Source organism: Odontesthes bonariensis, chromosome 2 (genome assembly GCF_027942865.1).
Source record: "Odontesthes bonariensis isolate fOdoBon6 chromosome 2, fOdoBon6.hap1, whole genome shotgun sequence".
Lineage (NCBI taxonomy): Eukaryota > Metazoa > Chordata > Actinopteri > Atheriniformes > Atherinopsidae > Odontesthes > Odontesthes bonariensis.
The window spans coordinates 39,287,522-39,310,459 of record NC_134507.1 but is presented as its reverse complement, the minus strand read 5'-3'; the positions used below and the strand labels follow the sequence as shown (position 1 = coordinate 39,310,459).

The following is a 22,938-nucleotide window of genomic DNA, read 5'->3' as shown; positions in this document are numbered from 1 at the left end:
GTGGACCACTCGAGCTGGTTTGCATTGACTTTTTATCAATAGAGCCAGATTCCCGCGGAGTCACGAATGTTTTAGTAGTGACAGACCACTTCACAAGATACGCCCAAGCCTATCCCACTCGGGATCAGAAGGCCCCTACGGTTGCAAAAGTACTGGTTGAGAAGTTTTTTGTCAACTGTGGGTTGCCTGCTCGGCTCCATTCCGATCAGGGGAGGGATTTTGAAAGCCGACTAATCAAAGAGATGCTCAAAGTGTTGGGTATACGGAAGTCTAGAACGACCCCTTACCATCCTCAGGGAGACCCTCAGCCTGAGAGGTTTAACCGTACTTTGCTCTCCATGTTGGGTACTCTAGATTCTGGAAAGAAACAAAGGGGGAGTCAGCAAATATCCACTCTTGTTAATGCGTACAATTGCACACAAAATGATGCCACTGGTTACTCCCCCTATTTCTTAATGTTTGGGAGGGAGGCCCGCCTTCCCATAGATGTGTGTTTTCGGGCAGTGTTTGACAGTGAGGAGGCAGTCACTCACCAGAAGTATGTTGACAACTTGAGAGGTGACCTCAAGAACGCATACCAGTTGGCCATGGAAGCCTCTACTAAAAACCATCAAAAGAAAAAACGGGCTTATGACCGAACTGTACGCCAACAGGCTCTTGAAAAGGGGGACAGAGTACTTGTGCGGGCATTAGGGGGAACTGGTTAACAGAAGCTGAAAGACAAATGGAGTTCACTGCCCTATGTAGTTCTTGAAAACTTACCTGTTTATCGGGTACAACCTGAAATGGGAGCAGGGGTAGTGAAAACCTTACATAGGGATCATTTATTACCCATTGGCGAGGTGGTAAGATTGCCCTATTCCAAGAATAATGACAAAGAGGAGCCAGAGCCACACACAAAGGGGGTGGCTACACGGCGCAAACACTGGGGAACACGAAACAGTCACCATACCCAACATACTGATCATGAATCCAGTTCCTCTGATGAGGATAGGGACTATTATTCTCCTAGAGTCACTGTAAGTTTAGATCCTGATATCCCACCATCCATGGAAGTGGCTGCAAGTATGGAGAATAGAGGTCAAGATGTGTTGGAAGCAATTTCCCCACTGTCAGCACAGCTTACTGCAGAGAGTAGTGGGGCTGATAATAGCGGCGAAGAGAATCCTCCTATCATAGAGACAGATGCAGGGTTGGCATTAGATAATGGTGATGTGGATATGCAACCAGCTCACGTAGAACCGTCAGAAGGTTCTGCAAATGACACGGCCAGTGTCATTGTGTCTATTGACTGTGAAGGTATAGGACAGTATGCCCCTAGAGGGAGGCGACAGCCAAAGCTAGTGCTGCGGTTCACCTATGATGAATTGGGGAAACCTTCAGATTGCCCGGTAGTTATTCAACACAAGGGCATACGGGTATCAGTCAGCAAAGACAGGGTCAGCCCCAATACTGCATGTTTGATGATTCGTATCGTTCCCATGGTCTGATGGGGACATACAGACCATTTGAAGGGGGAGGGTGTAACCCGGAGGTATCTCCGAGTCACGTGATTTCAGTTCAGTATGTCAATTTATTCTCAGTAATAAATAAATAGTTACACTTATGATAAATAGTTTATTTTTACGTTTTTTTTTGTTTATTTGTACTTGTAAAAACATGGCAAAAACACACTATATGGGATATAAAGTGAAATATTGAATTTGAACATAACTGTATGCGAGTTCAGGTGGGTATCACGGGAATTGGGGAAAAAGAGAGGGAGAGAACGGGAGGAAGAAACTCCAGGCAGGTTTGCTAGGAGAAGTGTTTGAGAGTTACACGATTAGTTTCCTCTGTTAAGTCGTCACTTATCATTTATTGTGACACTTTGTTTTTTATGGCGCAAGCTCAATCCGGGTTTTTGAATTTGATTTATTACATTGTTTTTACTATTGGTGAAGTACTACGAGTGTAGACACCGCGATAAGGCAACGCACATGACCGAGTGGTGCATGATAGCTAGCTAAAGTAAAAGAAGTGTACACCAGCGCGCCGATTGTTGCTGGTTATTTTGATAGCAGGACAAAGTAGTGAATGTTGCTTGGTTAGCGCCTCAGACTACCAGGGACGTCTGAGGTTCCACCAGGTTAACCATCGAGGGATCAACGCGCCCCGGAGAGCGCCACTGGCGACCAGGATAAAGTCAGTGGTTCCTCCGGGCACCGAGGGATCAACGCGCCCCGGATAGCACCACTGGCGACCAGGATAAAGTCAGTGGTTCCTCTGGGCACCGAGGGAGGCTCACGCTTCGTGTCTCCACGTTTGCATGGGAGACGTGTGACACCACAGACAACCCACTGCAGCTCTCTGGGGTCGTGAGTAAAGACAGACTTTGACGGGAACAAACTTGAGAGAATTAACAGGCCTGCAACGTTTGTTGTTTTCATAGCCGGCTTTTTGTTTATTTTATTTGGTGCACCGGTGCATTTTTGTATGAGTGTTGTGACTAGAAGGGTGACGTAAGCCTCACGCTCTACTTTCGGGAGTGTGGGTAACATTTGGTTTTATACTGTGGGGCTACTGTCTGCAATAGTAGCCTAGTCTAAGGGAAGTATTGGCCAACTGTTTTTGTTTTGTCTTTGATTAAGGGGGAGAGGTTTTTTGTCAATGTTTATGTTGAGTTACAGGGACAACGTTGTGCTGGGTTAAAGGAGGAGGAGCCTACTCTTCCATGCTCTTTTGAAGTTGAAGGGGCTGGTACTTAAATTTAGGTACTGAAGGGCTTATAATTATGCAGAGTGTGGCCACGGTTTAGAGGTTTGGTCGGTAAAAGCAGTGAATATAGTGACATATAGTTTGAAGTGTACTATTGAGTACCTTTGATTTATTGTTTTTTCATTTTGTGAGCTTATACGGGGGCAACATAGTAGTTGAGAGTGGGAGATTACCCATTTGTGCATTTTTTGTTTGAACTATTACATAGTTTTATTTTTTCTATTGAACATATAAATGGTGCTTAAATAAATATTTTCTTTTGGAAATTCATTGTATAACTTGTCAGACTCCACTCACTTTAGGGTAACTGCATTACCAGGTACACATACTTACTATAGCTCAGCACGAACCCACTTTTGTCCACTTATTTATCTGAACGGTAATAGGAAGGGCTACACTTAGTTGAAGCAAACCCTCACGGCTTAATATCTCCAATGTAGAAATGCTGCCGTTGTTGCCATCACTAAGGCAACGCCCACCTGCCTGGGGTGACTGCACTGTATGACATCACCTGACAACTGCGCAGCTGCATATCAGCTGTGCAGACCTGCCGCAGCATTCAGCAAACCTTGCAAAACATGGGTTTTAAAGATAGAAAGGCGTTATTAAAGCAGCAACGCCAGGACAAAAACCAAGGTAGAGTTGCCCTGGGATATTCACTTTAAACAGTCAAATCAGGGGAGAGCGCGAACGCAGTCCCCCACTACCAGAAATTATGCAGTCGAGATTCCCACATTTGGGGAATTCGTAAGGGTCAGTACAGCCGGTATGCAATGGCTGAGTCCTGGGTGAACCACCTTCTTGATCATTGTATCTCCCCTGCCAGGTAAGTATGAGTTGGAACTGTCAGAGGCTGACACCTCTTTTCCAGGTGCCTCACTCGGCCGGACACATGCCAACTAACAAGTAAGCCCAATCAGACTCTAAAACCTGCTCCTCTATTACCAATTCCAGCAGTCAATCAACCTTTTGAGCATGTGATCGTGGACTGTTTGGGCCCCCTCCCTCGCTTGAAATCCGGTACTATCTCTCTTCTCACTGTAATGTGCCAAGCCACTCGCTATCCAGCAGCATACCCGTTGCGTACCATCACTGCTAGGTCGGTGGTGAGAGTGTTGTCACAATTCATCTCTATATTTGGCATTCCAAAAATCATTCAAAGTGACCAGGGTTCGAATTTCTCCTCACACCTTTTCTCTCAAGTGTTGAAGCAGCTTAACATCAAGCATAACAAAGCATCTGCGTATCATGCACAAAGTCACGGAGCATTAGAACGTTTCCATCAAACGTTGAAGTCGTTGCTACGTTCAAATTGCATTCAAATGGAAGGTGACTGGGAGGAGGGTTTGCCCTGGTTAATGCTTGCGGCTAGGGAAGTAGTTCAAGAGAGTACAGGGTTTAGCCCAAATGACTTGGTGTTCGGCCATACTGTACGAGGTCCGTTAGCCATTTTGAGGGACCAGTGGATGGGGGAGGACCCTCCCCGGAACCTGTTAGACTATGTGAATGGTTTTCGGCGTAGACTTTATGCAGCTGGCGAACTGGCCAGGGAGAAAATGGAGCATGTGCAGGGAAAAATGAAAAAGCTCTATGATAGACGTACGGAACGGTGGGTTTTCAGTCCTGGTGATCGAGTACTGGCGCTGTTGCCCATCATAGGCTCGCCATTTCAAGCCAAATTTAATGGCCCACACACAGTTTTAAGGAAGCTTTCTGATTTAAATTATTTGATTTCGACTCCAGAGCGCAGGAAAACCACCCAATTGTGTCATGTGAACCTGTTAAAACCATATTATGAGCGTGCGTCAAAATCACCTGGGTATGGTGCACAGGTTATCGCGGCGAATTCTCATCCAGCATGTTTAGCAACTAGAGCATCAGAAGTCACTACACCTTTGTTGGTGAGTGAGGTGGAGGCGGATGGGTTACCAGCTGTTGATCAAGCATTAACACATGGGCGGCTGAAAAACTCTGAGGCTCTCTGTAACCTTGAGGCATTGTTGCAACATCTGCCAGAGTTAGAAAGGGCAGAGTTGGCAGAGTTGATTAGGTCTTTTCCATGTTTGTTTGGTGATACGCCTACTCAGACCCTCCTTATTGAACACGATATTGAGGTGGGAGATGTTCAGCCTATTCGTCAACGTTTTTTTCGTGTCAATGCTGAAAAACGCAGGTATCTGGATGCCGAAATTAAGTATATGTTGGAGAATGGAATAGCTGAGCCATCCTCCTCAAGCTGGGCATCGCCTTGCATCACGGTACCCAAAGCAGACGGCACACCAAGGTTTTGCACTGACTTCAGGAAAGTTAATGCTGTCACCAGACCTGACTCGTTCCCACTTCCTCGTATGGAAGATTGTGTAGATGAGGTTGGTCATGCTAAGTTTGTAAGTAAGTTTGATATATTGAAAGGGTACTGACAGGTCCCTTTAACTCAGCGGGCCCATGAAATTTCTGCATTTGTGACACCGCACAGTTTGTTTTCTTACAAGGTTATGCCTTTTGGCTTGAGAAATGCGCCAGCGACATTTCAACGCCTTATGACTCGTGTTCTGGGGGACCTGGAGGGTTGTGCTGTCTATTTGGATGACGTGGTGGTGTTTTCTGACTCTTGGCGTCAGCATGTCGAGCGCATCAGGGCGCTGTTCGGTCGCTTGGCTGAGGCCTGTCTCACCGTGAACCTCTCAAAATGTGAGTTTGCCAAGGCGACAGTGACTTATCTTGGCCGAGTTGTGGGTCAGGGGTGCGTCCGTCCTGTGGCTGCTAAAGTGAGCGCGGTTGAAAATTATCCGGTACCAACCACGAAAAAGGAACTGTTGCGGTTTCTTGGATTAGTGGGTTACTACAGGTGTTTTTGTCGCAATTTTTCCACTGTTACATCGCCACTCACTAACCTTTTGAAGGCAAAGGCAGTGTATATATGGACCCCTGAATGTCAACAGGCTTTTGAGAACATTAAAGCCTTGTTATGTACAGCTCCTGTTCTTGAGGCACCACGGTTTGACCGCCCTTTTTCACTGCAGGTAGATGCGAGTCACGTGGGTGCAGGTGCTGTTCTATTGCAAGCTGATGATCTGGGTGTTGATAAGCCAGTGAGTTTTTTTTCCCCAAAAAGTTTAACTCCTACCAACTAAATTATTCAATCATCGAAAAGGAGGCACTAGCTTTGATATGGGCTTTGAAACATTTTGACGTGTATGTAGTTTCAGGCACTACACCCGTGGTGGTCTACACGGATCACAATCCACTAACCTTTTTGAACTCCTTGCAGTGTCCAAACCAGAGACTGATACGATGGTCTCTGATGTTGCAGTCTTATGGGTTGGACATCCGATTCATAAAAGGATCAGAGAATGTGGTGGCGGATGCCCTCTCTCGGGCCCATTAGAAGTATGGGTTGGCGAGGGACCTGGTGTGTTAGGACAACTTTGATCGGTTGATGTCCCCTTCCAGTTCCGCTTGCGGTGTCTGTTCCTGCCTCCTGTCTTTCTCCTCTTAAATGCTCACAGAAATCCTAGGCAAATCTCTGTTGCTGAGGAGCAAGAGTTTGGTGTGCTGGGGGCAGATGGCAGTGGTTGGACTTTAAACTGCTAATGGGGCAAGTGTTTTTTCTCTGATTTGTTTTTTTTGATAACTTTTCATTGAGCATTTAATAGTGCTGGTTGTGTGTTGTACCTACTAGGTTTTTTACATATTTCGGTTCCCTATATTGAACCTCTTTTTAGGGGGAGGGTGTCACAGCCCCTGGGGCTTGTGCTGGGCATGTCTCTCTCCTCCCTCTTTCTTTGGCTGTGTTCGAAACCGCCTACTACATACTTGAAAATGGCATACTCATCGATCTGACAGTATGCAGAGCGTTTACACACAGTGCACTTCACTCCTGCCCGAGCCGAAATCAGCCGGCCTGAAAAGCTGATTTCGCTTAAGCTATAAACTCTGTAAATATATAACTTTAGCAACATTTGAAACATTTTCAGGTGAGAAAGTAGTCATTTAGACCCCCAAGGTGTTAAAAATCTGACAAAATACCGGCTATTTACAATTTTGTTCCCAGGAATTCGGCGCTACAAAAGCTAGCCGCAGTGAGCAACGCACTTCCGGTTTCGCCGTTTTGACTGCTCTCGTCCCGTTAACGGATTTTGACTGTTCAAATGGCGATGGGTCACATTACGTTGCATCTTGGGTATTTTGAGTGTGACAAGTAACCTCATGATGAATACTCAACATTTCGGCGAATCTAGTATGTATCTAGTGTACATCCGGGAACTTAAAAAATATGACTAGTAGGAATAGTAGGAGAAGTAGGCGGTTTCGAACACAGCCTTTGTCTCCTCCCTCAGACCAGGAAGCTGATTGGAGTGTGCAGCAGTGATTGCGGCAGCTCGTACACCTGGCCGTCTGTGGGAGTGGTTTTAAGCCGCCTTATTTTGTTAATTCTTCCCTTTTGGTTCCTGGCTGGGTTTGTGAGAACAGCATTGTGTTTTGGGATTGTTTGCTTTATCCTTTTGTTATGTTTCGCACCATACAACACCTTTGCCGCACATTTATGCTCCATAACACCACTACACTACTGATGACTGATTGCCACATCCCATTGTTTTACTTTTGTTGAATTCGTAGCTTAAGTTCGAATTGTTTTAAATAAATTTGATTTCCTTATAACTTACAAACCGTGTGCTTCCTCCTTTTTGATATGGCTTTTGAGCCAGGTCGTGTCATTAGTAAAAGCAAAGGTAAAATCACAGCTTTGATGATTAAAACCTTTCCTTCAATGGTCAGTCCTCTAAGTCCCCAGTATCCTAGTCTTTGCTTGACTTTCCCTACCACGTCTGGCCAATTTGATGACCCTCCTCCTTCCCTGTCAAATTTAATCCCCAGTACCCCGGGACTCTCACCCCATTGATTCGGTGGTCCCTTCTCAAGCTCTGTGCCAGTGGTTCGACACAGATGATGTAGAGGAGGGCAGATAACGGACAACCCTGACGGACACCGCAGTGGATGTTTACTGCTTTTGTCAGATGCCCGTTAACAAGGAATTTGCTGGTAATGCCCCGGTACAGCAGACCCACCCAAGCTATAAACCTTTCTGGGAACCCCATTTTTTGCAGTACCTGGAAAAGGTACTGGTGCGAGACCCGATCAAAGGCTTTCTCAAAGTCTAAATTTAGGACTGCTAGTCGAATGTTTCTGTCTCTCGCATAACAGATGGTGTCTCGGATCAGTACGAGGCTGTCGGTTATCTTCCTCCCCGGGATGGCACAGGCTTGATCCGGGTGAATCAGGTCTTCTAAAAACAAGGACATACGTGAGGCTAAAAGTTTACTAAAAAGTTTACAGTCAAAGTTTAAAAGTGTAATCGGTCTCCAATTCTTCAAGTCAGTCTTGTCTTTTTTTTTGTGAAGAAGAGTCACTATCCCTGCTCTAAAACTGTCAGGAAGTCGGTCAAGTTGCTCAAATTCCATAAAAACAGTAAACAAGTCAGGTGCTAAAATATCCCAAAAGGTCAAATAAAATTCTACGGGAAGTCCATCTTGTCCTGGGGACTTCCCTTTCTTAAAATTTGTAAAACATTTATTTAACTCTGAAATTGTAAAATCTTGGGTTAAAAGCACACTGTCTTTTACTGTTTTTTCTATGACATTTAAAACTTCTGTCATGGTGTCCATTTCAACAGGTTTTTGTTCGTACAATTCACGATAAAATTGTTCAACAGCTTGTTTAATTTCTTCCATTGAATCAACTGTGCACCCGTTCTCTTTTGTTAGCTTTAAAATGGCCCCCCCTTTATTCACAATTTTCTTAAAAAAATACCTTGTGCACTTCTCTCCTTCCTCTATTTCTCGTTCCCTGCTTCTTAAAATGACACCCTTACTTTTAATATCTGCTAAAATCGACATCTCTGTTTTCACTTGTTTAATTTCATCATTAAAATCCATCCCTTGTTGGTTTAATTTAAAATAGCGCTGTAGTCGCTTCTGCAGTCCCATCATGCGTCTGTTTTCCCTATTCTTTTTTCTCCTACCTGCCTGTCTAAAGAAAGTCTGGGTCTTTTCCTTCACCATTTCCCACCAGTGTGCACGTGTATCGTAAAAGTCTTGAAGGGTCTGCCACTCGTGGTACTGCTCCCGGTACTGACTAACTATTTCATCTTCTTTTAAAAGGGAGCAGTTTAGTTTCCACAGACCACTTCCGGAAGTCACACCCGAAGAGAGTGATAGGGTGCAGGAAAGCATCAGGTGATCAGAAAAGAAAACGGGGGTCAATCTAGCATCGGTTGGTGGGCAGTCCCGTGTAAAAAGGTAGTCTATACGAGAGGCTCTGGTGCCATCACCACTGAACCAGGTGAAGCCCTCCTCTCTGGGATGCATGGTTTTAAAACAGTCCTGAAGTTTAAAATCCTTGCATATGCCCTGTAATAAAACCGATGTTTTGTCAACTTTAAAGAATTCCCCTGCTCTTTTTCTGTCACTCCTGCTTAAAATACAGTTAAAATCACCCCCTAAAACTAGTGGTGCCCTACCTAGCATGTGGGACTGCAGGTCTTCTAAAAGGTCATACCGGTCATTTTTTTCGTTAAAGCCATAAATATTTAAGAGGTTAAAATCTTGTCCCATAAAAGTCAAATGTGCTAAAAGTGCCCGTCCGTCTCTCACCACAGTGCTGCCCTTCACCAGAACCTGAGGGTTTTTGATTAAAATGGCCACTCCATCATTTTTGTTTTGGTTGGATCCACTCCACAATGATGTCTGTGGCCACATCTCCTCCCACTGTCTGTAGTGCTTTAAAAACGGTAGGCTGCATTCCTGTATTAAAAGAACATCTGACTTAAAAGAACTAAGAAAGGATAAAACACTCTGGGCTCTAAGTTTCGACTTTACACTTCTCACATTAATAGTTGAGAGAGTGAGTGTCATGAGTATGGTTAAAAACAACAGGTATGACATCTTAAAAGACTAAATGAGGGTTAAAACATTTAAAATGTCTTAAAAGCAGTTATGTAATTTCTTGTGAACGGAGCTCTTCCTTCACTTCTACAGGTGAGAGGCGAGGGTGTTGAGCTCTATTCCCCGGTCGGACTCTGGGGGTTGGCCTCTGTTGCAAGGTTTTGTTAAACTTTGAGTCTCTAGGGGTTGATTGCAGAACTACATTTAAAAAAGAGACCTCATTTGGTGAATTGGAGGGGAAGACTCTGGGCTCCTCCACAGATGAACTGTCTGAGGTAGTCCCAGCTCTTCCCCTCTTCTCTGAGACTATAGGAGAATCAGAGGACAATTCTGATGCAAGCCTCTTTGTTTGCTGGGCATCTGGGAGGGAGGCATCCTCGCTATCATCCTGTGATTGGACTTCTTCACATTCTGAACTAGCTCCGCCTTCTGCCTGCACCACCTCCTCCTCCTCCTCTCCAGAACTCTCCATTGGTGGGGGTGTAGCAGGCCCCTCCCCCTCCTCGGCCTCACCTGACTGCTGTCCACCATTCAGGGATTTTGGCGGGAAGTTTGAATTTTCCAGCCCAGCTGTTTCAAGTAGCTCGTTAACTGCCTCGGTCTGCCCTCCATTTCCTTCCCGCGTTTTTTTGGATTTCAATTTGTTGGCAAAGGATTTTGGGCAATCTCTGAAGAGGTGGTTTGATTCTCCACAGAGATTGCACTTTCTGCCATTCGTACACTCTTCGAAGGTGTGACCGATTCCTCTACATTTGCCACAAAACACCTTCGTGCAGGCCTCCACCAGGTGCCCGTGCTCCCCACATTTGCGGCAGAGTTTGGGCTGTCCCTGGTAGTGGATGTAGCCTCTGTTTTCTCCCAAGACAATCATTGATGGGAGATGTTTCAGGCCCTGGAAGCCCTGGGGGTCTTGCCATTGTTGGATGGGGACCCTCCAGGCGCAGTTCCAGATGCCATCGACATCCCTCACCTTCATTGCCTGGCCTTTAACAGTGCAGAATCTTCCCAACCATATACAGATATCTTCTGCGTTCACCATTTCATTGAACATTCTGACAATTACTGTCTTCAGAGTATTGTCAGTAAGTTTCTCAACAGTAAACGCAGAAAACTGGGCTTGCACATTACCAAATCTCATCCAAAACTCCTGCAGCAAAGCTGCAGTGCGAAAACTTACATCGAAACCTTTGTTAAAAGGCAATGACAGGATGCAATTCAAATCGTCTGGCTTGAAGTTCAATATGTTTTGAATTTGCTTCCGAGAGAAGTCCAATCTGGACATCTCTATAAGCTTTCCTTCTTTTTCTTTAAATAAAAATCTAGCGCTGTGGTGCCTCCTCATGCCAGCATAGTTTGCCGACATGATGGAGGCACCACAAACAGTTTTTAAATAAAATGCTTAAAAGAACAAAAATAAATATCACACTAAAAGCCCAATAAAAGAGTAAAAAGTGGATGAAAAGGTATTAAAAATGGATACTTACCTTCCTCTAAAAAAATGGAACACCGACACCGACCCTGTTTCAGCTGAAACTCGTTCAAAAAGCAAAAACCTGGAAAAAAAAAGGGTAATACAAGAAAATTTAAAGACAAAGAACTCCAACTACAAACGACTTGGAATACTTTGATCGAACGCAAAAAAGAACCTCCAAAGCGAGAAAAATTTAATGCCGAAAAGGCATAAAATAGTCCACCCAAAGGAGGCGATCGCAGTCTTAGCCAAAAGGCCGAGAAGCGATGACCCTCCACTGTTTCACGTCCGAGCGCCCTTCCTGGCACAATGTGCACTTGTGGCGGTGCTCTTTTTTTGCCTACAAAGCGTCACTTTGCACCTCCGCCCACCCGCTGCAGTGAGCACTCTTCAGCCGTTTCAGATGGTACAACTTTGCACTCCCGCCCGCTCCACTGAGCACCATTCAAACAACAACAATTTAGCGCTCCAGCTTTGAACATGGGCACGGTCTCAAGAAATAAGGTGACTCTACTCCGAGAAGTCACTTGGCACAGCAAGAAGATTTCCTTTGCACAGACAGAATGGGCTTCACCCGCAAAGGTAAAGCCTTCCAAAAATAGAAACAACTCATTAATGCTGCTCTCCACGGAAGTCTTTAGTAAAAGGCGAAAGACTTGTACGTTATGAAGAGAAACCAGAGTACGAGTATTTGACACTGCGGGAGCAGTGCATCAGGCTAGTTGGCATAGCCACCTTCCCCACGGTGAGCTTTGCTTGGTTGAGACGCTGGCTCCTCGGCCGACCAGGTAGGAACAATCGGGCCCTATTCAATGGCTGCTTTGTCTTTTACTCTGTGCAAAAGACTAGGGGTGTTGAGGCTTTGTTCTGACCGCTCATTGGGTGTAGAGGTTTTTTTCAAGCAATTCTCCCAGTCGGCCCAATCCCAGAGCCATCTCAAAGTGGAGTTCACTTTCACTCTCTTTTCGCAGACTAAAAGCCAGAGTTTTATCTCAGAAGCTAAGCAGAGTCGGGCCTGGTTAGTACTTGGATGGGGAGACCGCCTGGGAATACCAGGTGCTGTAAGCCTTTTGGCTTCTCCAGGCGTGTGCAGTTTGACTGCGTCAAATGCAAAGGCAGTCCCTGTTTGACTTTTTGGAACTGCTCCTTTGTCAGGACAAAGTTAAATGTATGAGGATCAAAGGCAACCATGACCTGGGACACCTTAGCAGATCCAGGATCAGCAAGATGGATCACAGGGTGATCAACAGATGTTTCAACAAAAGACATGCAGAGAGAAGAGAGAAAAATGCTTACAGCACCTGGTATTCCCAAGCGGTCTCCCATCCAAGTACTAACCAGGCCCGACCCTGCTTGGCTTCCGAGTTCGGACGAGATCGGGCGTGTTCAGGGCGGTGTGGCCGTAAGCCACAGTCCCCGTGACAAATATGTGTTACATAGGTGCTGGAACCATACGTTGCCCCTATTTTACCAGAGAGTTGGCTTGAGAGGCTGATGTTGAGCCTGCACGTCGACTTCCCTGATGTGATTGTTCTCTGCAGCTGAAAATGGGACTCTCAGATAACTTAGTGTGTGTCTGTCAAGCTCCTCTGTTCTCTGTGTGTAGTTTGGTGTTCATGGTCATACAGAGAAACCAGGGAAGCTCAATCCCACGACGTGCTCATAAACTGCGTCTTTTCTAAAGATTATAGTTCCATTTTAGAAGTCAGAATACAATGGCTCCCTGAAACTACCACCATGTACCGCTGGTTTTGTTATTTCACAAGAGTTGGGAAGAGTGCACCGTTCCCGGTGGCACCGCAGTACCGGGTCGATGCGTGGAGTGAACGGAGCAAGCCCCTTTTTCAACCCCTGTGCCTAAAAATCCATTTAATATGTAGTCCTCATATAGAGGACGTATCAGATATTAAACTGATAAGAACAGATACTACACTTGATCTTAGCCAAAAGGCCGAGAAGCGATAACCCTCCACTGTTTCACGTCCGAGAGCCCTTCCTGGCACAATGCGCACTTGTGGCGGTGCTCTTTTTTTGCCTACAAAGCGTCACTTTGCACCTCCGCCCACCCGCTGCAGTGAGCACTCTTCAGCCGTTTCAGATGGTACAACTTTGCACTCCCGCCCGCTCCACTGAGCACCATTCAAACAACAACAATTTAGCGCTCCAGCTTTGAACATGGGCACGGTCTCAAGAAATAAGGTGACTCTACTCCGAGAAGTCACTTGGCACAGCAAGAAGATTTCCTTTGCACAGACAGAATGGGCTTCACCCGCAAAGGTAAAGCCTTCCAAAAATAGAAACAACTCATTAATGCTGCTCTCCACGGAAGTCTTTAGTAAAAGGCGAAAGACTTGTACGTTATGAAGAGAAACCAGAGTACGAGTATTTGACACTGCGGGAGCAGTGCATCAGGCTAGTTGGCATAGCCACCTTCCCCACGGTGAGCTTTGCTTGGTTGAGACGCTCGCTCCTCGGCCGACCAGGTAGGAACAATCGGGCCCTATTCAATGGCTGCTTTGTCTTTTACTCTGTGCAAAAGACTAGGGGTCTTGAGGCTTTGTTCTGACCGCTCATTGGGTGTAGAGGTTTTTTTCAAGCAATTCTCCCAGTCGGCCCAATCCCAGAGCCATCTCAAAGTGGAGTTCACTTTCACTCTCTTTTCGCAGACTAAAAGCCAGAGTTTTATCTCAGAAGCTAAGCAGAGTCGGGCCTGGTTAGTACTTGGATGGGAGACCGCCTGGGAATACCAGGTGCTGTAAGCCTTTTGGCTTCTCCAGGCGCATGCAGTTTGACTGCGTCAAATGCAAAGGCAGTCCCTGTTTGACTTTTTGGAACTGCTCCTTTGTCAGGACAAAGTTAAATGTATGAGGATCAAAGGCAACCATGACATGGGACACCTTAGCAGATCCAGGATCAGCAAGATGGATCACAGGGTGATCAACAGATGTTTCAACAAAAGACATGCAGAGAGAAGAGAGAAAAATGCTTACAGCACCTGGTATTCCCAAGCGGTCTCCCATCCAAGTACTAACCAGGCCCGACCCTGCTTGGCTTCCGAGTTCGGACGAGATCGGGCATGTTCAGGGCGGTGTGGCCGTAAGCCACAGTCCCCGTGACAAATATGTGTTACATAGGTGCTGGAACCATACGTTGCCCCTATTTTACCAGAGAGTTGGCTTGAGAGGCTGATGTTGAGCCTGCACGTCGACTTCCCTGATGTGATTGTTCTCTGCAGCTGAAAATGGGACTCTCAGATAACTTAGTGTGTGTCTGTCAAGCTCCTCTGTTCTCTGTGTGTAGTTTGGTGTTCATGGTCATACAGAGAAACCAGGGAAGCTCAATCCCACGACGTGCTCATAAACTGCGTCTTTTCTAAAGATTATAGTTCCATTTTAGAAGTCAGAATACAATGGCTCCCTGAAACTACCACCATGTACCGCTGGTTTTGTTATTTCACAAGAGTTGGGAAGAGTGCACCGTTCCCGGCGGCACCGCAGTACCGGGTCGATGCGTGGAGTGAACGGAGCAAGCCCCTTTTTCAACCCCTGTGCCTAAAAATCCATTTAACATGTAGTCCTCATATAGAGGACGTATCAGATATTAAACTGATAAGAACAGATACTACACTTGATCTTAGCCAAAAGGCCGAGAAGCGATAACCCTCCACTGTTTCACGTCCGAGAGCCCTTCCTGGCACAATGCGCACTTGTGGCGGTGCTCTTTTTTTGCCTACAAAGCGTCACTTTGCACCTCCGCCCACCCGCTGCAGTGAGCACTCTTCAGCCGTTTCAGATGGTACAACTTTGCACTCCCGCCCGCTCAGGACAAAGTTAAATGTATGAGGATCAAAGCCAACAATGGCATGGGACATCTCAGCAGGTCCAGGATCAGAAACATAGAGACTGAGGGCCAATAGAAACAGAGGTGTCTGCCAACCAATCAGCAGCAGCCGAAGCTGGTTAACTTCCTCGTGTCTGTGTGTGTGTGTCACAGGGTGATCGACAAATTTTTCAACACAAGACATGCAGGACGCAGAAGTAAATATAACTGTATTTTTTTGAAGAATTGGAAAGAATTGTCCTTGTGGATAAAAATCATGTCATTAACATCCATTTCTGTGACGGAAGTTAATAATTATTTGTGTTGACAGCAGCACTGTCACTGTGATGGAGAGTGCATGAGAGTGTTATAAATAGTAGCCGATGGATCACTATTGTCTATACCTGGGTGGTAGAACACAAACAGTTATACACATAGATTATATAAACCAACCCAGTCAGAACATCACCTGAGATGTCTACCCTGTGAGGGACATTTGTTTTTTGAGGTGTGGGAGTTAGAGGCAGCTGGAAGCTCTAACAGTCAACCAGCCACAGAGGATGAAGCTCTGATCACTTTTTTCTCATTCTCATGAGAAAATCTCAGCAATCTCATTGCTTTACAACTTCACCGCTTGACTAGGCTCATGGATTATCTATATACAATACATCTTCACTGTAAAGTCCAATAGCTGCCCTGACATACATACATTCCTTAACTTTACTAGGTTAATTACCATATGCACTTATGACTGATTTTTATGAAGTAAAAGTTAGTTGCATGGTGAAAAATGCAAAAAACTTAGTGTTTAGAGGGAAGATGACTTTATTTAGAGTGAAGCTCATTCAACAATAAGTAGCAACACAGTCTCACTCCCACTGCGCATTCAAAGAAGAAGAAGTGTGCATGCATGCGACATTCAGTCTCTCCCCCTCAGCAAAGTATATTAGGTCTATGTCAGCAACGCAGCAGTCCAGCACACAGGCCGGGGCACTGAGGGCAGCCTGCTGAGGCCAGTTTTTTAAATTCTTTTGAAGAAGAATAAATAAGGTAAGTTATCAAGCAAGTATGTTTGTTAATATGTTTTAATTACTGCTCTGACAGTTAGCGTTCACTAGCTAACGTTAGCATTAGTTAGCTAGCTAACGAACCAAACAGGCATAACGTTAGCCTGTTCAGGCCATGGTTAAGGCGAGTTTGGGAGGTTTCCCAGTCCTGTGATTATCTTAAAACCTTCGAAAAGTTCCAAAGCCTAATTACTTTGAAAGTCTCACATTTGAAATGTTGTAGCATGAGTTTTCCGTTTTCCCCAAATTGACAGCGATGGCATTTTGGCCTGACTTTCAAATTTGCAACGTGGAAATGACAGTTTTCAGTTAAGGCAGCATGAATGTGACTGCAGTCACGCCATCTGCGCTTCAGAGAGGCACGGTCGCGCGATCTACACTTGAAAATCGAGTGCGAGTCTACATTGCGTCTTACGGTAAAGAAGTTTGAGCCCAATGCATGATGTATATGGCCATATTAAAATATTCATAAAAAATTAAAAAAGGATTGTTTTCCGCAAACTCCACCAGATTCTTGTTCTATATGTCCACAGCTACCTCTGTGGTGATTTTCAAGTCGTTTCACTGCATCATTGTTTAATAATTTGATTCTGAAATCTTACCCAATGCATGATGTATATGGCCATATTAAAATATTCATAAAAAATAAAAAAAAGGATTGTTTTCCGCAAACTCCACCAGATTCTTGTTCTATATGTCCACAGCTACCTCTGTGGTGATTTTCAAGTTGTTTCACTGCATCATTGTTTAATAATTTGATTCTGAAATCTTACCCAATGCATGATGTATATGGCTATATTAAAATATTCATAAAAAATAAAAAAAAGGATTGTTTTCCGCAAACTCCACCAGATTCTTGTTCTATATGTCCACAGCTACCTCTGTGGTGATTTTCAAGTTGTTTCACTGCATCATTGTTTAATAATTTGATGTTGAAATCTTACCCAATGCATGATGTATATGGCCATATTAAAATATTCATAAAAAATAAAAAAAAAGGATTGTTTTCCGCAAACTCCACCAGATTCTTGTTCTATATGTCCACAGCTACCTCTGTGGTGATTTTCAAGTCGTTTCACTGCATCATTGTTTAATAATTTGATGTTGAAATCTTACCCAATGCATGATGTATATGGCCATATTAAAATATTCATAAAAAATAAAAAAAGGATTGTTTTCCGCAAACTCCACCAGATTCTTGTTCTATATGTCCACAGCTACCTCTGTGGTGATTTTCAAGTCGTTTCACTGCATCATTGTTTAATAATTTGATTCTGAAATCTTACCCAATGCATGATGTATATGGCCATATTAAAATATTCATAAAAAATAAAAAAAGGATTGTTTTCCGCAAACTCCACCAGATTCTTGTTCTATATGTCCACAGCTACCTCTGTGGTGATTTTCAAGTCATTTCACTGCATCATTGTTTAATAATATGATGTTGAAATCTTACCCAATGCGTGATGTATATGGCCATATTAAAATATTCATAAAAAATAAAAAAAGGATTGTTTTCCGCAAACTCCACCAGATTCTTGTTCTATATGTCCACAGCTACCTCTGTGGTGATTTTCAAGTCGTTTCACTGCATCATTGTTTAATAATTTGATGTTGAAATCTTACCCAATGCATGATGTATATGGCCATATTAAAATATTCATAAAAAATAAAAAAAGGATTGTTTTCCGCAAACTCCACCAGATTCTTGTTCTATATGTCCACAGCTACCTCTGTGGTGATTTTCAAGTCGTTTCACTGCATCATTGTTTAATAATTTGATGTTGAAATCTTACCCAATGCATGATGTATATGGCCATATTAAAATATTCATAAAAAATAAAAAAAGGATTGTTTTCCGCAAACTCCACCAGATTCTTGTTCTATATGTCCACAGCTACCTCTGTGGTGATTTTCAAGTCGTTTCACTGCATCATTGTTTAATAATTTGATTCTGAAATCTTACCCAATGCATGATGTATATGGCTATATTAAAATATTCATAAAAAATAAAAAAAAGGATTGTTTTCCGCAAACTCCACCAGATTCTTGTTCTATATGTCCACAGCTACCTCTGTGGTGATTTTCAAGTTGTTTCACTGCATCATTGTTTAATAATTTGATGTTGAAATCTTACCCAATGCATGATGTATATGGCCATATTAAAATATTCATAAAAAATAAAAAAAAAGGATTGTTTTCCGCAAACTCCACCAGATTCTTGTTCTATATGTCCACAGCTACCTCTGTGGTGATTTTCAAGTCGTTTCACTGCATCATTGTTTAATAATTTGATGTTGAAATCTTACCCAATGCATGATGTATATGGCCATATTAAAATATTCATAAAAAATAAAAAAAGGATTGTTTTCCGCAAACTCCACCAGATTCTTGTTCTATATGTCCACAGCTACCTCTGTGGTGATTTTCAAGTCGTTTCACTGCATCATTGTTTAATAATTTGATTCTGAAATCTTACCCAATGCATGATGTATATGGCCATATTAAAATATTCATAAAAAATAAAAAAAGGATTGTTTTCCGCAAACTCCACCAGATTCTTGTTCTATATGTCCACAGCTACCTCTGTGGTGATTTTCAAGTCATTTCACTGCATCATTGTTTAATAATATGATGTTGAAATCTTACCCAATGCGTGATGTATATGGCCATATTAAAATATTCATAAAAAATAAAAAAAGGATTGTTTTCCGCAAACTCCACCAGATTCTTGTTCTATATGTCCACAGCTACCTCTGTGGTGATTTTCAAGTCGTTTCACTGCATCATTGTTTAATAATTTGATGTTGAAATCTTACCCAATGCATGATGTATATGGCCATATTAAAATATTCATAAAAAATAAAAAAAGGATTGTTTTCCGCAAACTCCACCAGATTCTTGTTCTATATGTCCACAGCTACCTCTGTGGTGATTTTCAAGTCGTTTCACTGCATCATTGTTTAATAATTTGATGTTGAAATCTTACCCAATGCATGATGTATATGGCCATATTAAAATATTCATAAAAAATAAAAAAAGGATTGTTTTCCGCAAACTCCACCAGATTCTTGTTCTATATGTCCACAGCTACCTCTGTGGTGATTTTCAAGTCGTTTCACTGCATCATTGTTTAATAATTTGATTCTGAAATCTTACCCAATGCATGATGTATATGGCCATATTAAAATATTCATAAAAAATAAAAAAAGGATTGTTTTCCGCAAACTCCACCAGATTCTTGTTCTATATGTCCACAGCTACCTCTGTGGTGATTTTCAAGTCGTTTCACTGCATCATTGTTTAATAATTTGATTCTGAAATCTTACCCAATGCATGATGTATATGGCCATATTAAAATATTCATAAAAAATAAAAAAAGGATTGTTTTCCGCAAACTCCACCAGATTCTTGTTCTATATGTCCACAGCTACCTCTTCGGTGATGTTCAAGTCGTTTCACTGCATCATTGTTTAATAATATGATGTTGAAATCTTACCCAATGCATGATGTATATGGCCATATTAAAATATTCATAAAAAATAAAAAAAGGATTGTTTTCCGCAAACTCCACCAGATTCTTGTTCTATATGTCCACAGCTACCTCTGTGGTGATTTTCAAGTCGTTTCACTGCATCATTGTTTAATAATTTGATGTTGAAATCTTACCCAATGCATGATGTATATGGCCATATTAAAATATTCATAAAAAATAAAAAAAGGATTGTTTTCCGCAAACTCCACCAGATTCTTGTTCTATATGTCCACAGCTACCTCTGTGGTGATTTTCAAGTCGTTTCACTGCATCATTGTTTAATAATTTGATTCTGAAATCTTACCCAATGCATGATGTATATGGCCATATTAAAATATTCATAAAAAATAAAAAAAGGATTGTTTTCCGCAAACTCCACCAGATTCTTGTTCTATATGTCCACAGCTACCTCTGTGGTGATTTTCAAGTTGTTTCACTGCATCATTGTTTAATAATTTGATGTTGAAATCTTACCCAATGCATGATGTATATGGCCATATTAAAATATTCATAAAAAATAAAAAAAGGATTGTTTTCCGCAAACTCCACCAGATTCTTGTTCTATATGTCCACAGCTACCTCTGTGGTGATTTTCAAGTCGTTTCACTGCATCATTGTTTAATAATTTGATTCTGAAATCTTACCCAATGCATGATGTATATGGCCATATTAAAATATTCATAAAAAATAAAAAAAAGGATTGTTTTCCGCAAACTCCACCAGATTCTTGTTCTATATGTCCACAGCTACCTCTTCGGTGATGTTCAAGTCGTTTCACTGCATCATTGTTTAATAATATGATGTTGAAATCTTACCCAATGCATGATGTATATGGCCATATTAAAATATTCATAAAAAATAAAAAAAGGATTGTTTTCCGCAAACTCCACCAGATTCTTGTTCTATATGTCCACAGCTACCTCTGTGGTGATTTTCAAGTCGTTTCACTGCATCATTGTTTAATAATTTGATGTTGAAATCTTACCCAATGCATGATGTATATGGCCATATTAAAATATTCATAAAAAATAAAAAAAGGATTGTTTTCCGCAAACTCCACCAGATTCTTGTTCTATATGTCCACAGCTACCTCTGTGGTGATTTTCAAGTTGTTTCACTGCATCATTGTTTAATAATTTGATTCTGAAATCTTACCCAATGCATGATGTATATGGCCATATTAAAATATTCATAAAAAATAAAAAAAGGATTGTTTTCCGCAAACTCCACCAGATTCTTGTTCTATATGTCCACAGCTACCTCTGTGGTGATTTTCAAGTCATTTCACTGCATCATCTTTTAATAATTTGATGTTGAAATCTTACCCAATGCATGATGTATATGGCTATATTAAAATATTCATAAAAAATAAAAAAAAGATTGTTTTCTGCAAACTCCACCAGATTCTTGTTCTATATGTCCACAGCTACCTCTGTGGTGATTTTCAAGTCGTTTCACTGCATCATTGTTTAATAATTTGATTCTGAAATCTTACCCAATGCATGATGTATATGGCCATATTAAAATATTCATAAAAAATAAAAAAAGGATTGTTTTCTGCAAACTCCACCAGATTCTTGTTCTATATGTCCACAGCTACCTCTGTGGTGATTTTCAAGTTGTTTCACTGCATCATCTTTTAATAATTTGATGTTGAAATGCATGACGTATATGGGCATATTAAAATATTGTTGTGGAGCCTTAGCACCATGGACTGGCAATTCCAAAGCTCAGAGCAACAGTGGATGTGACAAATATATATGCAGCATGTAATCTACAACACATCTCCAGATACTCCTATGGCTCCTGGCTTTCATGTTGCTTTACTGCTGCATATTACTAAATATTGAGATTTCAAACACAAGGTTGACGGCTACTTCTGACATAGCTTTTAATTTTGCTTTACTGCAGGAATTTCCTATAAAGACATGTTGGAATTAAAAAATACACTGTTAAATAAACATATTTTTTCCCCAATACCTCCCAAGCCTTGTGACCTAGTGACTCCAAACCAATGCAGAATAGTTCTCCTATGTAGTACCAACCACACACACCTTTTTTTTTTACATCAATTGTATTCACATTCTATTTTATATGATTTTTTAAAGGAAAGGCCATTATTTCCTATAGGGAATGGTCTCTATAAAATAGCGTGTTCATACAATTAGCTTTAAAAAAGGTGTGTGTGGTTGGTACTAGGAGAACTATTCTGCATTGGTTTGGAGTCACAAGGCTTGGGAGGTATTGGGGAAAAAAGACACCTTATTTCCTTATTGTGAATATCTGTCGAATATCTGTCGAATATCCAATATCAAACCAACTTCACCACGGTAAAATAAACAGTAAACACTGAACAACAAAAAGTCTTAATATAAGAAAATATTAAAAGAAGTATAAAGAGAAAAAGCATAAAATGTGAAATATAGACAATTAATGTGAAATTAAACAAGGAAGACTAAGAGGCCACCTGGATAAACACGCAGTGATCACCCATAGGTAAATATCCTGCATGACTGTATGACACATGTTCACGAGAGTTGTAATTAGCCTACATGATTAACGCATGCCTTTAATGCATGCATGCATTACGCTATCCTATTGGCCGAGCTTAATTGACAAACCCTCCTAATATTGAATCGCAACTCCTCGTTTCTTCTCATTGGAAATTTCTATTGATCTGAAAGAATGACGGAGAAGAAGGGAAAACATGGGTGAGTTTGTTTTTTCATACTGATATGAACTTTTTGTGCTTGCTTTTGATTCTTGTTTAGGTGCTCTTTGTTTTGTCTTTTTCAAAGTATTTTTTGGGGCGTCTTATGCCTTTAATGAAAGGACAGTGTGAGAGAGACAGGTAGCAGGAGTCAGAGAGATGGGGAAGACACGCAGCAAAGGGCCGCTCGGTGCGGGAGTCGAACCGGGGCCCGCTGCATCGAGGACTAAGCCTCTATACATGGGGCGGCTGCTTAACCCACTGCGCCACCGACCGCGCCCGCTCTTTGTTTTTTAATAACAGTGTTATAAACAATATTGTTTTTTTAATAACAGTGTTGTTGTTTTATGGGAATTGGACAACATTTATATCGTTAGTGTCTAGGAAAATATTATCATGAAATAGACTAAAGAATTGCCTAAGTTCCCTACTATTAATACTAACTGTTCTTAATTAATTGTGCTTTTTTCTTGAATATTTTCCATCTAGAATTGTCTTCAAAACATTTGGAAAGGTAAGAATCAGACTCTAATGCATTTCCAAATTTTAATATGCACTAAGAGAGGCAAATAATTTTTGACAATAACAAAACATTTTAAGCTGGTAAATTAGTTGTGTTTTATAATATATTTTTA

General features: G+C 42.0%; 7 non-coding genes across 7 annotated transcripts; all 7 read right to left on the bottom strand.

Moving 5' to 3' along the window:
• Positions 1 to 3,432: 3,432 nt before the first annotated feature.
• Positions 3,433 to 3,591, bottom strand: LOC142366504 (U1 spliceosomal RNA). The gene has a single exon (XR_012766838.1). It is a non-coding gene; the product is annotated as a U1 spliceosomal RNA (small nuclear RNA).
• An 8,153-nt stretch (positions 3,592 to 11,744) lies between these two features.
• LOC142373896 (U5 spliceosomal RNA) lies at positions 11,745 to 11,857 on the bottom strand. Its single transcript, XR_012768598.1, has one exon. It is a non-coding gene; the product is annotated as a U5 spliceosomal RNA (small nuclear RNA).
• Positions 11,858 to 12,461: 604 nt separating this feature from the next.
• Positions 12,462 to 12,580, bottom strand: LOC142374533 (5S ribosomal RNA). The gene has a single exon (XR_012768738.1). It is a non-coding gene; the product is annotated as a 5S ribosomal RNA (ribosomal RNA).
• Positions 12,581 to 12,944: 364 nt separating this feature from the next.
• Positions 12,945 to 13,135, bottom strand: LOC142368700 (U2 spliceosomal RNA). The gene has a single exon (XR_012767410.1). It is a non-coding gene; the product is annotated as a U2 spliceosomal RNA (small nuclear RNA).
• A 304-nt stretch (positions 13,136 to 13,439) lies between these two features.
• Positions 13,440 to 13,552, bottom strand: LOC142373891 (U5 spliceosomal RNA). Its single transcript, XR_012768597.1, has one exon. It is a non-coding gene; the product is annotated as a U5 spliceosomal RNA (small nuclear RNA).
• Positions 13,553 to 14,155: 603 nt separating this feature from the next.
• Positions 14,156 to 14,274, bottom strand: LOC142375234 (5S ribosomal RNA). Its single transcript, XR_012768905.1, has one exon. It is a non-coding gene; the product is annotated as a 5S ribosomal RNA (ribosomal RNA).
• Positions 14,275 to 14,638: 364 nt separating this feature from the next.
• On the bottom strand, positions 14,639 to 14,829 carry LOC142369392 (U2 spliceosomal RNA). Its single transcript, XR_012767602.1, has one exon. It is a non-coding gene; the product is annotated as a U2 spliceosomal RNA (small nuclear RNA).
• Positions 14,830 to 22,938: the final 8,109 nt, after the last annotated feature.